At 42.9% G+C, this 17,424-nt stretch overlaps 1 pseudogene; it reads right to left on the bottom strand.

Moving 5' to 3' along the window:
* Positions 1-6,187: 6,187 nt before the first annotated feature.
* LOC101589242 lies at positions 6,188-8,861 on the bottom strand (annotated as a pseudogene).
* Positions 8,862-17,424: the final 8,563 nt, after the last annotated feature.

The raw sequence follows: 17,424 nt of genomic DNA, 5'->3' as shown, positions 1-17,424 counted from the left end.
AGCATTGTGGGAGGGCATTTTCCACTATATACCCAAATTTCCCTATTAGCCCACAAAATCCAATTCCCTAGCACCAAGCTTACCACACAATCATGTGTATCTTTGCTCAGAGTGAGGGCTTCCCAGGCCCCAAATCCATACAACAGGATCACTGCCTCATATTCAGCAGTTGCCCAGTCCTGGGGTTCTCCCTTCTCCGAGTGGCTTTGTACCACTTTCCTCTGCAAATGAATTTGCTTTCACTTTGCACCATCTTCTGATTCCTCTTACTCTTTCAATATGTTGAGGACAGAGACAAGTCCAAGACAGTTCAAGGGTGGGCTGGTGACCTCAGCCCCACCAGATATTACATGTGGAAACCCAAAATCAAGGTGAAAAAATACCTGGCACCCAAAACATAAGCATTCTTGGTTTATGGTTGTACTGGGCTTAGTCCATGGTTGGAAGGGAAGAAAGACATGGAAAAGCACAGGTACTCAGTTCATGGCAGCCAGGAAGTAGCGGGAGAAGGGAGGAGGTGGGACAAAAGCACAACCTTCCAGGTCACACTCGCAGTGACTCACATCCTCCAGCCAGGCCTCATTGTCTACCAGTACATTCATCATGAACTCATCAGTGAATGAATCCACTAATGACTGTAGTACCCTCGGGATTCAGTCATCTTCCCAAAGCCTTGCCTCTAAGTGTGTGAGACTTTGAGGGACATTTGAGATTTAAGCAATAATGCCAGTTCACCAGCTATACCAGGTCCTGTAAGAGGCCAACAATGAATCCCCATTTTGTTACAAAGCACCCACTTGTCACCGTCCAGAGCTCTGAGTGTGCCAAAAGACACTTTTTTCTTTTTTGGTGGTGCCAGGGATTGAACTCAGGACTTTATACTTGCCAGGCAAGCACTTATTCCACTGAGCTATCTCCCTGGCCCTAAAAGTACAAGGCCACTTTTTTTTTTTTTTCCTGAGTGTCAAAGGGACAAGGTTCTCTAATGAACAAGATGTCAGGGACAAGCTTTGGCAACCAAGGACAATGTTCCCAAACAGATGACATTCCTTTTCCTAAGTTAATGTAGCATGAAATGTTTATTGCTCTTTTCAGATCAGGATGTTGAGGGAACTTCTTGCTAGTGCATTGTCTTTCTCTTTCACTTTTCTTCTTTCCGTCTTTATTCCTCCTCCTTGCTTCTTCTTCCTCTCTTTTCTTTTTGGTATAGGGGATGTAACCCAGGGCTCGGAGCATATTAAGCACATGCATTAATTACCCCAGCCATTAAACTCCATTTCCTCCACTAAGCCAACTGGTGAAGTCTTTTTTTAACTTGTGTTGTTAGCAGAAGCCTACGTACCCCTGCAATCCTTGTGGTTCAGCACATGTGTGACTCCAGGGTGAGACCCAAGCTCCGCACCCAGAAATAACCATCCCTGGAGTGGACGCCTTGTGTTCTGCAGAGAAAATGTGGTTCAGTTTGGCCTTTTACACTCTAGAGGCTTTCAACAGAAATAAACCAACTGACTGGGTGCTACTGTTTGAAGGAAAAGAAGAGTTGATTTACGTTTCTCTTTTAAAACCAGACATGGGAGCCCCAGTCTTTATAGAAGGCCTACTTAGTGCTGGGCATTGTGCTAGGCTCATGATACTGCCACCAAAAGTGCCATCCAATGGAGGGAAGGAGACAAAGGACAGAAGAGTCAAAACAGCACATGGAAGATGGCACATCAGTGGAGGAAATTCAGTCTGAGACAAAGGACTCAGGAGAGCAGTAATCCTGAGCACCACGCCTCTGATGCTGTAATATAGGAGTGTGATGGTGAAGAGAGCAGACTCCAGTCTTTGGGGACTGCTGGCTGCAACGTTAACAGTACTGTATAGCCCATTCAAAGCCCATGTTCATGACTTCAAATTGGACTGTGATGAGAATGGACCCTGAGCTGTGTGATAAACTTAGGAACAAACAGAGTAATAAGGGCTGATGACCATATAGATACATTAATCAATATTTTGCATATTTTTCCCGGGTGCAAAAACCTCATCAGATCAATGGACTAATATTTATTGATGGTTTCAATGCAAGACAAAGTGATCCCTGACTTAATGGAAGTAAGGATATTGCTGAGTTGGCAAGTCCAGTGCGCCTGAGAGCGGAGGTGCTTCTGGAAGTGTTCAATTCAGGATAAATGTGTGCTGGGACATTCAGATGAGCCATTAGAAGAGGGAGGACCAGTCTGAACTGGAGAATTATAATGCATCACAGAGGAACTAAAAATGACCCAAGGTCTTTCTTCTAAGCTAAGAATTCCTATTTTAGTATATGTGCTGCTGGAGTGAGCACAAAGCTAAGAATTCCTGAGTCTTTGAAATGTTAGTCCTGAGAGATGACTTGAGAAAAAGGAAGGAAAGAAAGAAGAAAAGACATGTCACTTTAAATAGGTAAGATGTTGTCTCACAACGAATTCCAGTTGATAAGACCAAAGTTTGATACTCTCCATGGCATCCAAAGGCTCAATAAAGCAATTTAAAATTTACAGCAGAACTAGTTGGGGCTATAATTCTAATGCCTTCTCCACATAGACCTGAAACAGTAAAGTCAATCCCCAACTTATGAATGAGTTACATTCTGGGAAGACTGTTCAGAAGGCAGATTTGTTCATAAGCCATGAAGTGAGTCTTATATAGCGCGCCTATGAATGTTCACAGTGGGAATGTTCGTAAGTCAGGGACTTCCTGTATGACCTAAAATAAGAGTGAAATGGCCACACAGGCTTTGGCGGATTGGGCCTCAGAGCTGTCAGAAGAGATGTGGGGAGGAACAGCGACTACATACTGAGTGTCCCCCATCCAAAATGCTTGGACAAGAAGTGCTTCTGAGTGCAGAAATCTTAGGATTTGGGAATATTTGCAGACACACAATGAGATACCTTTGCACCAAGATTGAAGTTTAGCTATAAAATTCATTTTTCTTTCATCTCCATCCTGTAGATATAGCTCCCTGTAGAGGTAGTTCCATATATTGATTTTTAAAACAATTTCATGCATGAAACAAAGGTTGCTTACACTGAACTATCAGGCTTGTGGTATCACGTCAGCCTTTCCAAATGTTTCAACTCTTGGAGCATTTTGGATTTAAGATTTTCAGATTAGAGATGTTCAGCTTGTACAAAAGGAGGCAGTAAGAGCATCTGCTGGTGTTTCATCAGCACCACTCCTCTACTTAATAGGACAAAGGTGTCAGGTTTGGGTTCTCCTGCTGATCACCAAGCAGGGTATTCTAAGGATATAGGGTGCTTGGCTTCTCTTTTCTTTCTTTCTTTCTTTTCTTTTTCTTTTTTTTTTTTTTTTTTTGGTGTGTGTGTGTAGAGCTCCATATGCACACAAAAATGGATCAGTAAATGTATTATCCTGAGCCCATGCACACACAGTGAACTGTGGCTGGGATTGAGAACACTGGACTGAGAAGAGGTGTTTCTGTGTCTTTTGTCAGTGCATGTGAAGCTTCCTCATGTCACTCGGATATCATGCTTGTATGGAAGCCGAGGAATCACTACTCTATGTTCCACACTGCTAAACTTGCCCTTCCACACTAACTTCACATCTCTCATTGTGTTGTGATTTGACTGTAAATTGTCTCCCCAAAATCTCAAGTGTTCAGTGGTGAGGTGCTGAGAAGCTGATTGGATCAGGGAGTTGGGACCTTGGGGTGTATATCTGGTCTTCAGCCCTGTCCTCTTTGGCTCTTGCTCTTTTTCCTGGCTGCCACGAGGTGAGCAGCTCTGCTCCATGGTGTCCTTCAGCCATGTTTCTGCTTTGAAGCCAGCTGATAGCCATGGACCAAATCTCTCAAGACGTGAGCCACATGAAAGCTCACCTCCTCTACATTGTGGGCACTAGACCTTGTGCCCCCCCAACAGGACCACTGACTAACACAGGTAGCAAAGAAACCTTTGTCTTTGAGAAAGTGATGAGCATATGACAGCAAAACCACAGTGGTTCAAAAGAACGACCCACAGATACACCCACAAGTTGAGTTGTGTTTAATGTAAATAATTACTGCTTGAGTAATTCTGATTTATAATGCACCAAACACTGCATTATTTTCATAGTCTCTGCTTAGAACACACAGGCTTGAAACAAAAATTATCGTTACATTTTTTGATGTGTGGGTTGGTGTGCAGCTCAGTGGTAGAGCAATGGCTGGCATGCATGTGGCCCTTGGTATGGTCCCCAGTACTATAAAAATTTTTTCTTGTATGCGTGTGTGCCATTGTTTGAATATGTCTCCCAAAAGTCCATCGTTGGAAGAAACCCTTAAATGTAGAACATATGCTGGTGATATTTGGATGTGAGGCCTTTAGGGGACAATTTAGATTAGATAAGGTCCTGAGTATGGGCTCTCATGATGGCAGTAGTAGCAAGAGGAAGGAAGGGGAGATTTTGACATTAAAAAAAAAATAAAAACTGACAATATGTTTATTAGAATAAAAGGTTAGGGTTGTTAAATATCGGGATTAAAGTGATTAAAAGGATTTTTTTTTTTTTTTTTTTTTTGGTGCAGGGTCTCACTATGTGGCTCCAACTCATAGTGATCCTCCTGTTTTCAGCCTCCCCAGTGCTGTGATTACAGGTGTGTGCCACCATGCCTGGGCTCAGTCCTGGCTCAGTGCACCCAGGGGTGGGACCAATGTGGCACGAGGTGGGAGGGATCCAACCCCAGCCCCTGCATTTACCTAAGCAGATGCTTAGTCCACTGAGCTATCTCTCTGGCCCTTGAAAGGATTTTCATACAATTTTTAGGTGCTATACACACTGATTATGGTAGCATTGGTATTTGGATTTGGGAGAAGGTAGAAATCTGATACATTTGATGTCTTGATCCATTGTGACTTTCAAAATAATGCCATTATTTTAGAAGCATGAATCCAAACCTAAAGCAATGCATTCCACTAAGTACCTACACAGGGGCTGGGGATTTGGCTCAGCAAGAATGCTTGCCCAGCGAGCTGGGAGCTCTGGGTTTGGTCCTCTCACCAAAAACAAAAGATAAACCTCTATTAAAAGGCAATTCAACCTCCCCCCCCATACAATAAAATCAGAAAAGACCAAAAACAAACAAGGCAACTGCACTAAGTATCCACACAGTTTGTTTGTTTGTTTGTTTGTTTATTTTTCCATATTTTAGGGATGGGTCTACAGGGTGTTCAGGATCTCACTACTAGATCGGACTCATAGTGATTCTCCTGTTTACAGCCTCCCAACACAGTATATTTAAAAATAAATACAGAAACACAAGCAGAAGTCTCCAGAGCGCCAGGTAGATGACTGCTGATGCTGTTTTATGAGACAATGAGGAGCTCTAGCTAGACCTTGATGGAAACTTGAGTTCCACATCAAGCACACACAAGAGTAGCATGATGTCCACTTTCTGATGCTTGTGACACAGCACCACAGCAGGTGTCACACACACTGATGGGGAGGGAATGTGTCTTAGTTACTCTTCTCTCGTTGCTGGGACAAATACCCGACACTCAAAATGAAGGAAGGAAAGGTTTATTTAGCTCACAGTTACTGGAGGTTTCAGTCCATACTCAGCTGGGTCCAACGCAGAGCAGCACATAGCAGAGCGCAAACTTTCATGGCAGTGGCAAAGAGCAAGAGCCCAAGGGAGGGGTAGTAGCAGCTCAAGCAGCTAGCTTCTCTTCCCACCTTACATTGTAATGCAAATTACCTGCCCCAGGGTAGGGGAAGTACTCACACCTATGGGTACTTCCCAGTATTTACCCACCTATGGGTAATCCCAGCAGTACTAAAACCCATAATCCCAGCCTTGGATCACACATAATCCCAGTGGATCATGAGTTAACACAAACTCTAGAAGTCCTCACCCCATGACTGCATGAGGCTTTGGGGGGACAACTAGACACAAACCATAACAGAATGTCTACCTGGCAGCAGGAACTGCCACCAGGTGTCCCTGAACACAGGACATAGGCCAACCACATGGAATAGGAACAGCAGCAACCACAGTCACCAAATGGCCTCTGTTCAGTCCAGCCTGAGTTTCATCTTCAACAAAGCAACAGCCCCAAGAGCACAGCCAACTTACTTAGGGGACAGCAACAGGGATAACAGAGACTATGGTAAAGTAACACAAATAACAGCTTGGCTTGGGCCCCACCTTAGATGCTGGCTGTGTGGATCAGGGCGAGGCTGCAGTGGAGCAGAGTCAACCTGGGAAGTCTACTTCCACAGCATTGGTCCACTTGAAGAAAATGTGAACTGTGAGCTGCTTCAATTATATTTCCTTTGTGGGTTTTTGTTTTTTTTTTTTTTTTAAATTAAGCATTATTTACAAAATCCTGAAATTCCACACTGAACACTCCACTGGGCAGTTTTAGAAGTGGCTCATTAACTATGTAACGCAGGAGCTTCAAAACTGCTGTGAGAGTCTCGCTGTCCACCTTATAGGAATGGGAAGGTAACCCTGGTGTCCTGGACATGGAAGGACACTCGGCCATGTTTCCCTCCATCTGCCACCCAAACATCAGCTCTAGCTCCAGGGCATCTGGAAGGGGAATGGACACTTCCCAATTGCCATCACCACCAGAGAGAGTACCATGCTCCAGACATTCAACTATACTGAGTGATGGCTGCCTTGGAGTCTTTCTGGTTACAAGTAGGACCTGGTGACCACAAAAGAGTTGGCCACAGAGTCAATGAACGGCCCACTGCACCCAAGTTTGCAGAGATTGATTTGCCTGAAGGAGCTTCCCAGGATGATGGAGAACTTGATCACTGCATAATCTTGTCCATTTCCCTCAGGTATGTAAGGTATTTTATTAGAACATTACTAACTTTTTGTAAAATGTATTCAGGATTTCTTATAGCGCCCTTTCAGGACTTGATCCAAAGAGCTTTTATCTGTGCGCTCTATGCAGATGCTGACCTCACTGTCACTGCAAGAGAAAGTTTAGAGATCCAGGATGTGCAGCTTGATCTCCAAGTAATATTCTTTTGGCCCATATGGCTTGTGGAATGGGAACACCAGACTGCATTGCTGGTGCAGAGCACAATGATTTTCTTGAAATCACCATCATTCAGCATTCTCACTTGCAGCTCTCCTGTAAGGCAGCCTAAACCTAGAGCTAGCCCTAGCCCTAACCACAACTCTAGCCCTAACCCTAACCCTAGCCCTAACCCTAACCCTAACCCTAGCCCTAACCCTAACCCTAACTCTAACCCTAACCCTAGCCCTAACCCCAGCCCTAACCTTAACCCTAACCCTAACCCTAGCCCTAACCCTAACCCTGCCCCTCTCAGACTCCAGCACTTGCCCTCTGAAAGGTCTTATCATGTATGAGAAAAGGGAAAAAAGTCTTCATCAGATGTTGGTCTACTCCCCAGTATCTAGAATGTTGCACTAAATAAACCTCTATTCTTTTTAAAATATGCTGTCCCTTTTGTTAAATCAACTGAAAGCAAGCTAAGGACAGTATGCTTCAGCGATCTGAGTAGTTCAACAGTTTGAGTTTTTAAATATTCCTCATATTATTTGCACATATCCAACTTTATTACAATATGCTATAAACAATGATGTCTTAGTAAAGGCCTGTGAGTTTGTATTATGCTGTGGTACTACTTGTCTACTTAAGTCTGTGGTAATCTGGCCCTTACTAGTTTGGGAAAGATTATATACAATGAGAATAACCAAATCAGATTCTGGATGTTATGAATTTAAGCGTGAATATCTGGCTATATTCTTAGCTCACCGCTAAAGTTATGTATGTGTGATCATGAAACTGGCAAAGTATTAAAATCACGGAAGTAAAAGCTGCAAAGAGAAGCATAGGAGTATTGCTTGGAGACTGCCTAAGAGTCTAGTAACATTAGCGTTAAATTTAGATCACAGGGAGAGAGCCTAAATGTCAGAGGAAGCTTGTTTCTTTTCTTGATAATTGGCTAAAACAAGGCCTGGTGTGTAATGACCAGAATTGCAGGTGGATGCTTGAGGGAACCAGAACCGTCTACTGACTATGTTACCTTCAGCTAGATCCAGATCAGACATGTGCCTCCAATGAGCCTCAGTGTACTTACTAATCTATAAATGGAGGCGTGGTCCAACTTTGCTTATGTCTGAGAATGTTCAAGATTCATAGAATCTCCTCATTCTTGAGAATATTTTTCTTTTCCCCCCAGAAGACAAATATTTAATACAGATAGAAACCACTACTACCTGTCAGGCTTGACCTGAGAGAGAACTTCATGTTACTTTCTACAAACAACAGGAGTCCATGCTGCTTTCAGCAACCAGAACTGAAGCCCATAAAGAAATACAGAACTGGACCTGCAGTCTGCCTGATGCTGGGAGATCCAACTTTATGCACACACTTGAGCTGATCATCCTTACAGCTTGGGCCTTAAACATTCCATCCACATGCCTTGAGACTACGACGCCTGACCTCAAACCATATATACACTTAGCCTCCCCTCAGATGTGCATTGATATCACTCCAATTTCAGCCTGTCTGTACCCAGGTGAAGTTAAATCTAGTATTTCTCACAGTCTCAGTCTCTAGGTGTTTCCTACTGTGCCATTAGTTAAAGATATTCTTGTTTGGGTGAGGGTGGCATTTCCCTCCCCCTTTCTTGTTCTGTGAGGTCTTGGGTGCTCGATAAGACCCTCGTCCTGAAAGATGCACTATCTGAATATTGCTAAGTGATACAAGAATGGATTTTTCAGAATTCTTGACCTGAATGGTTCAGTTTCTGTTGCTCATGGCAGAACACTGACACCCATCTTGTCACTTCCCATTTGATCAATATTACCTAAGTGACTGTACTTGTAATCTTGTTAGTTGACTGTTGGCGCCCATCTGGACCTTATCACAGTCTGGTGGAGTTCATAAATTGTATTCCCAGGGGGAAAGTTATCAGAATTCTCCCAAGTAAACTCCAACCTACCACTTCTACTGTAACCCACAGTGAGAATAAAGAGACAAAGACATATCTGTCATTGTGAGGAGCCAGTTGGAACAAGGCTAGTGGGAACAAAGGCCATGACTCAGGGCCAAACCTGGGTTACATTAATTCATGAAGAAGGAAGTGATTTGGGGTTGAGTGACTGTGAGAACAACAGGAACAGCACAAATGCTGTGGTCTGGACTAGGTGAGAGACACAGTAGTGCCCTGCAAGATGCAGAGAGAGGTATGCAGAGAGAGTACCAGCCTCTGGTGACAGGTAGCCTCTAAGTTAGGAGGAATCTGCCTAACGCAGTCTGAGGAAGTATCTTGTGTTTTGGTTTGGCTTCTTCAGCTCTGATGTCTGACCTTTACTGTGACCTCACTGCCTCTTTCTTCAAGTTCAATCCCAGTGGACAGTGTGCTGTCTTCTGGCCTGGATCATGCAGAGTAGTAGGAAGCTATGGGTGGGGCTCACGGGTCTGTCACCTTGCTTGAAAGGCTACACATTGGTATACCTCAGCTCCACCCATTTGCATTGCTTAAAGACAATTGAGAGGGTAGAATATTTCCATAGCCAGCTACATACCTATCAGTACTTGGAAGTAGGGCAAAAATATGAATCAAAATAGACACAATTCTTTCAGGAGGAGCTGTCCAGGTACCCCTCTACAGTTGACTATAGTTCTGTTCCACCTTGAACCCTCCTCAGCTTGTGGCTTTGCTCAATAAAACAACCTTGAGAAGAGAGGCTGGTGGGAAACCTACTTTTTGGGACCTTTTCTAACTCTCTCAGACGGAAGTTATTTTTTTCTCAATAAATTCTTCCCACTCTTTTTTTTTTTTTGTATTTAGGACAGGGTGCACAGGGTCTCACTGCATAGATCAGACTCATAATGATCCTCCTGTTCACAGCCTCCCAAGTGCTGGGATTACAGGCACTTGCCACCATGCCCAGTCTCAATCTCAGCATGCCATAGGGACAGGGGACAGGGTTGGCATGACAGGTCTGTGGATCGAACTCCTAGCCCCTTCTTCCCACTCTTAACCTCTGTTGTTCCTAGAATTTATTTCTTGATTTTAGAGATTACAAAGTCAGAGTTTTGGACATTTAGTAGGTTGGGGTTATAATATTTCCTTTATATTCTTTGAAGGTCCATATATCATATCTTCATCATATACTCTATGACATAGATATATATATATATATATATATATATATATATATATGATATAGAGCATATGATATAGATCCTACTGATATAACTGAATGGAAGTAAGACTGCTTTTGTTTCATGGATTCTGGATTGTTACTTGCTAGGTAATCAAAAATTTTATTTTTTACACTATATATTGTATCTTTATTAATTTAGTATTTTGTTGAAATGGTTATAAATTTAGGTTGAGAACATGGGAAATTTATAATGCTTCTTTTCTTAAAATGTACTTAGTACAGGATCTACAAGGTCTCACTATGTAGATCAGACTTGAAGTGATTCTATTTTTAGCCTCCCAAGTGCTGGGATTACAGGCTCATGCCACCAAGTCCAATCTCAATCACCATTTTAGTGCACTCCAGGGGCAGAGCCAGCACAGCACCCTGGGGATCAAATCCTGGTCCCTGCCTCTGCCTAAGCAGGTGCTTTAATCCACTGGTTGGCCCTTATGGTGCTTCTTTAATGGGACATTTTCTCACTTTATTCCCATTTTGTGTATGTTGCATTTGGACTTAGTTGCTCAATTTAGTAGAATTCTTTGTTTTATCTGTTGTGGTTTCTTATCTCAGACAACAGAACCAAGAAAAAATAGTGTTACAGTACCTAACTAGTGGACTTTGACATGAAATGTTGTAAAAAATTTTTTAATGAAATCTAGTCTATATTTAGCTCATAGACTGGTCATAGTTGTGCAGGCCTATAATCCCAGTGCTTGGGAAGCTGAAAACAGAAGGATTACTATGAGTCCAATCTGTGTAGTGAGACCTTGTAGGTCCTGCACTAAAAATACATTTTAAAAAGTGTTCTATATTTAGCTTAGGTTTTTAGCTATCCCTTATAGAACTTTAACAAATAGTAGTTACTGTGCTGTCTAATTAAAGACTCATGGGCTGGGGAGATAGCTCAGTAGAATAAGTGCCTGCCTGGCAAGCCCAAGGTCCTGAGTTCCATCCCTGGTACTGCAATAAATAAATAAATAAATAAATAAATAAATAAATAAATGCTCTTAGAGCCGCTGCTCCACTTCTTAAAAGCAGAGGACAGGTTCTCCAGTACCTTCTGGTGAATCCTCATTGATCCCAATTGCCAATGGAACGTTGACCAGACAGTCAGTTAGATTCCTGTTGAGACTGATCTCTGTTTGCACAGACCTATGGATACTGAGAGGACAACTGAGAAGTCAAGCCTGTTATACCCTGTCAAAATTGACTCCATTTTCTTGCCCTGCTAACTTCACCAAGTTCCTGTTCTATATGCAACTAACCCTCCCAACTCCTCACCCCTGTGACCCAAGTCTTCTGACATCTGTACCCCAAACTTTCTTATCTTAATGAACTCTGTGTGACTGCCAACTCTGCACCCCTACCCAATAGGACCACCCAACGAACTAATAACCCATTGTACCCCATGATTGCTGACTTCAGCACCCCACCCAATGGGACCACCCAATGAACTAATGACCCTGCCACTTCTTCTTCTCCACCCCTTCCCTATTTTTGCTGTTTTCAAGCTTAAATACTAACCCTTGTCAATGCTCGGGGTGCACTTAGGCACTCTGTGCCAGGTGTTGCCGCTGGGTACCAGCTCAAATAAAGCACTTCTTTTAACTTTTGGACTTGCCTCGTTGTCATTTGATTTTTGAGCTACAACAAAGCCCAGAGCTAATCTCTGGCAGACACCCAAATGTTCCTCAGTGGAGGTTGAGTCCTGATGCCCTTGATACAGGGAGGAAAAACTGGTCTTCAGTGGGTGACCTCTAAACAACATAGGGAACCTCCAAGTGACATAGGGAAAAACGATCTCTGGACCTAACCTGCACGAGTTCGTGTTCTCTAAAACCAAAGAATGAGTTTTAGGAACAAACAGAGGTTATGAGCAGAATATATTTATTGAGAGAAAGAAACTCCTGTCCCAAGAGGACAGGAGGGGGAGGGCCCGAGCAGGTAGTTCCCCCCAGGAGGTTGTCTCTTGCAGGGACTTTTATAGAGGAAAAACATGTGGTGAGGCAGGTCTAAGGTGGTGGAGAAGACATGGGAACTTGCTTAATTGGGCATGAGGTGGGACAAAACTATGGTCAACCAATGAGATTACAAGCATCATTGCTCAGGTAAAATTGATTAAATCCAGTATCAAATGGGAAAGTGAGTCACATAGCAAGTGGGCACGAATATGCAACAGGGTCTCTTCCTGCTGGGGGTTGGGCTAGTGAATTATTTGGGCTCTTTCAAGTTGGTTGATACTATTTAGGATATCAATCCCTAATGCCCATCCCTAGGGAAGTGTGTAGCTGTGCTTCCTCTTTTTGTCTCGGTCTTCAGGTGTGGCCCATATGGGAGTATCTGTCTCTTCCAAGTTGCAAACTCACCTTGTCTTCCATCTTGTCTCCTTGAGAGCCTGGCCCTGTCTGACTGCCTATAATATTTCTATCTAACTCAGCTGCCTACAACACCCTGACTGGGAAACCAGCAGAAAAATCTCTACTTATCCTTTGTCCCCACCTGCACACCTCAGTGAGGTAAGAGGTAACCCTTTCAGTGATCTGGTACTCCAGAGGGACCAGAGATGATGCTGTGAGAACCATTTCTTAAAGCCTCCACTGAGAGCTGAACTTTGCAGCTTTGGACTTTTCTCTCTCTCTCCTAGTAAGATAGAAAGCCCAGCTTTTTTCTGACTTGCTGGGAGGTCACTTTAGAACCTCCTTGTTATTAGACCACTCCTCACTCCATAAACAAGGCTGAGGCATCTCAGAGTAACTGTTTGCCATTCATAGAAGAAAGCGGCTATCAGAAGAATGATATACATTTGTGTGCTGCATGTGCTAATGAAGAGTAAGAAAGAGATTGTGGTCAGCCTTTTTCTTCTTCCATGTGTACACAAAAGGCTAATAAATGGGCCTGTACTAACATGTGAATTATGATTGAAGGTGATACTATAAATTCAACTTCTGAACTTCAAACACGTAAAAGCTTAAGATGGACTTTTAAAAGTGTAATCTCATCTAGCTACTAGAAAAGCTTGCCTAGGCAATCAGGCAGATGAGGGCAATGTCTTAAAGGTTTCTTCACTGTAGGCCCTGAGGCTTAAAACATTTTTCCCTGAATCTATCTATAGCTAGATACAATCTCCTTTTCAGACTTAGAAATGCACTCAGTTCCTACTCAGTTTTTGGTATTTCCCTTCACTTTTTCAAAGAGCTAGAAAACAGTGATTTAATGCTAAGCAATGCTACCTTCTTCAAACATAGCTATTAAAACTGAGATCAGCTGTAACTTGAGCTTAAATCATCTACTTGGGTTAACAATTCAAGTTCTGGGGCCTGCCAAATAGCTCAGTGGATTAAAGCACCTGCAAGCAGGTGCAGGGGCTGGGGGTTTGATTCCCTGGCCTGCTGTGTTGGCCCCACCCCCGAGGCACACTGAGATGGCAATTGAGACTGGGTGTGGTGGCGCACCCTGTAATTCCAGCTCTTGGGAGGCTGTAAACAGGTGGATCACTATGAGTCCAATCTAGTAGTGAGAAGCTGAACACCCTTAGACCCCTCACTAAAAAATTACAGAAAAAAAAGTAAATTAAAAATAAAACCAGAAAAAGCAATTCAAGTTCCCAGAGAAGACAGGATCATGAACTGGTAAAATGTGGTTGGCCTATCTTTTGGCCTTTCTCCAGACAGCAGCTGGAATAAATTTAGAGGATACTTTGAGGGTACTGAAATAAAATAGAAATGAAAAGAATGCCCATTTTTTAGTTTTACATTTTGCTAAAGAGCATAGAATCTTTTATGCCTTTGGAATGTATTTGTAAGCACTACTGGAGGTTCAACCACTATATATTTAAAAAGAAGAGTTTGCTGTTGTTCTGCACCTATTCATGGCCTGCCTCCACCCCACCCAGAGCCAAGATAGAGTGCAAAGAGAAGCATTGGTTATGATATTTCTAACTAGAGTTGTACTGTTGTTATGGGTCGATCAGAATAGGAACCAGATCAGCCAGATTGGAATTTGGAAAGCTGTTTATTACTGAGCTCAGGGCCCTGGTCTGCTTTCACGCAGGAGAAGACTGAAAGGCAGCTAGCCCAGGAAGGGGGGGGGGGTGTTAAACCCTGGAACCACATTCCATTTGGTAAACAAATTCATTGTCTGACACACAATAATGCTTTCAGGGTCATTGTGACCACTACTCAAACTAAATTTCCTGAGGCTTTCTTTTAGTTTCTGGTTATCTTGCACCTGAGTACCTGCAGGCAGCCTTGCATAGCCCCAGGTTACAAGAAGTTAAAGCCCATTTAATTTCCTTTTGAAGTCATCTCTGTAAGCTAACTTTGTTTACAGGAATTGGTGAGGGTTACAGGAATTTTATCTAGCAAGCAGCAAGAAACAGCCACTAGTTACTAAACAACTTAGAACAGTGGTGAGTATACATTTTTACACAAAAGAAAACACAAGGTTTACATTTATAATCTAAAATGTGAGTTGACCCATTACACTGTAAGAAAGAGGAAAAATGGCCCAAATTACTCAATGATCAGACTTTGCATTAAGAAATGTCCTTACTTGTGTTCAAATGTAAAGGTAAGCCACAGGAAAACCAGAAATCTACCTTTTTTTTTTTTTTTTTTTTTTTTTTTAAATTTAGTACAGGATCTACAGGGCCTCACTACTAGATTGGACTTATAGTGCTACTCCTGTTTTTGGGCTCCCAAGCACTGAGACTGCAGGCACACGCCACCACGCCCAGTCTCAATCGCAGTCTCCGTGTGCTCCCGGGGGTGGGCCAGCACAGTGTCTGCCTAGGCAGGCACTTTGATCAGCTGAGCTATTTGGTTGGCCCTTCAGACATCTACCTTTTAGGGCATCCACTATCACTGAGCTCACAGATACTCTCAACATTTGGAATTAAGGGCAGGGTTTTCAAAACAACCTAAATCAAAGCCTCACCCATGCTTACTGTGTCTGAGTCTTCCCATACTTGCCCTTCAGATCCTGATGGTGGAGCTTCAAGGCCAGCAATAACTAAAGCCTTCAGGAGGCTGTATCTATTTTTAGCTTATTTTTTTCAAGCTCCTCAAGGGCAATGTCCTTACAGGGAATAAATGGGGAGTTTAGGACTACCCAGAGATACACATTTTCAGAGTGGGTTTAAATAGAGCCTCATCACATTGCTAGGTGACTGAATAGAGAATCCACACATCTCAAAGACCTCTTTGTCCTGGGGCTAAAATTTCTTCAGCACTATTAACTGTCTGTGCCTGTCCCTGGAGGTGACAGGTCTGTTTGGCCAGCTAGGATTTTAGAATTTTAAATTCAGAGTCATTTATTAGAAAGTAAGCCCTAAACAATATAATTGGAACACTCGTTTTCTCTGTCACTCTTTTGAAAGGTAAAAAAGCAGCCATCCAAGTTCTTTGATTATTGCTTTAATTCTCTGTTTGGCATTACAGCATGTTCTATAAAGATTAGAGATCCACCCTGGGCAAGCTCTTGCTCTTCATTGTCTTTCTGCACCTGAGATGGTTAGGATTTAGTTTTTGTAGCATAATTGGAGTCATCCCTCTATCCTTTCTCCACTGCCTGAGAAATAGCACAGTTTACAATTGTGTTTGGTACAAGACAAGTCTCTCCTCTGTGGCTACTGAATTTCAGGACTGATAGTGTTGTAGGCAGCTGGATTAGATAGAAATATTACAGGCAGTCAAACAGGGCCAGGCCTTCAAGGAGACTAGATGGAAGACAAGGTGAGTTTGCAACTTGGAAGAGACAGACACTTCCATATGGGCCAGTCCTCAAGACAAAAGAGGAAATACAGCTACATACTACCCTAGGGATGGGCATCAGGGATTGATATACTAAATAGGTATCAATCACCTTGAAAGAGCCCAAATGAGTCATTAACCCAACCCCCAACAGGAAAACCCTGCTTGCTACATGACTCTTCCTCATTTGGTACTGGATTTAATCAATTTTACCTGAGCAATGGAGCTTGTAACCTCATTGGTTGACCATACTTTTGTCCCACCTCATGCCCACCTAAGTAAGTTCCCACATTTTCTACCACCTTAAACCCACCTCACCACATGGTTTTGCTCTATAAAAGTACCTGGAAGAGATAGCTTCCCGGGGAATACCTGCTTGGGGCCACCCTCCTGTCCCTCTCTTGGACAGGAGCTTTCTTTCCCCCCAATAAATATATTGTGCTCATAACTTCTGTTTGTTCCTAAAATTTTTTGTTTGTTTGTTTGTTTTAGAGAACATGAACTCATCCCAGGTGCCTTTCAGGTTGGGAGTTCGATTTTTCCCCTATATCATTTGGAGGTCCCTATATCAATTCCAGAATGGTGGGTTTCTTCTCCCTCAGATCCTTGCAGAGTGAAACTGACCTTCACTTATCTTTGAGTCACCTTTTTAAAAAATGGCCTAAACTTACTTTCTTTCTTTCTTTCTTTCTTTCTTTCTTTCTTTCTTTCTTTCTTCTTTTTTCCCTCATTCCCTCACTCTTTCTGTGTCCATCCATCTCTGTCTCTGTCTGTCTGTCTGTCTGTCTGTCTCTGTCTTTTTTTTTTTCTTTTTGAGATGAGAATTTGCCATGTAGTTCAGGCTGGCCTTGAACTCTCAGTGATCCTCCTGCCTCAGCCTCCCAATTTCTGGGACCGCAGGAATTCACCACCACACCTGGCTGTCTGTTACTCTTCTCTTATTGCTGGGATAAAATACCTGACATCCAAAATCAAGGAAGGAAATGTTTAATTAGTGCACAGTTTGTGGAGGTTTCAGTCCATACTCGGCTGGCTCTAAGCAGATTGCCACATGGGAGAGGGCAGTCGTTCATGGCAGCAGAAAACAATAGAAAAGCAAAGGGAGGAAATGCAGCTGTGGCTGCTAGCTAGCCTCTCTCCCCTCCTTACACTGTAATACAGATGATCTGCCTCAGGGCCAGTGTAGCACTCATACCCAGAACCCCACCACTGGATCATTAATTAATCACAGATTCTAGAAGCAACTCCATGACTGCATGAGGCTTTGTGGGGACAACTAGACACAAACCACAGCTCTGGCTAAAACTGATCTAGATTTAATCCTGAAGCTCTCAAGGTTTGGTCCAAGCTTATCTGCCTTTTAGTCCTTAGGCAGAACTAGAGATTAACTCTTCTCTCCCCTCAAGCATGGTTTTGATTGGTTTTTATAGTGCATGATGGACTGATTTTTTATAACATAGATAAGCTCATTGATAGAACAAAACATTCCTAGGGAGCTTATAAGTTTAATAA

This window comes from Octodon degus, unplaced genomic scaffold (assembly GCF_000260255.1).
Source record: "Octodon degus isolate 3935 unplaced genomic scaffold, OctDeg1.0 scaffold00192, whole genome shotgun sequence".
Classification (NCBI taxonomy): domain Eukaryota; kingdom Metazoa; phylum Chordata; class Mammalia; order Rodentia; family Octodontidae; genus Octodon; species Octodon degus.
The sequence above is the reverse complement of the archived record's forward strand: the minus strand, read 5'-3'. Positions and strand labels throughout refer to the sequence as shown.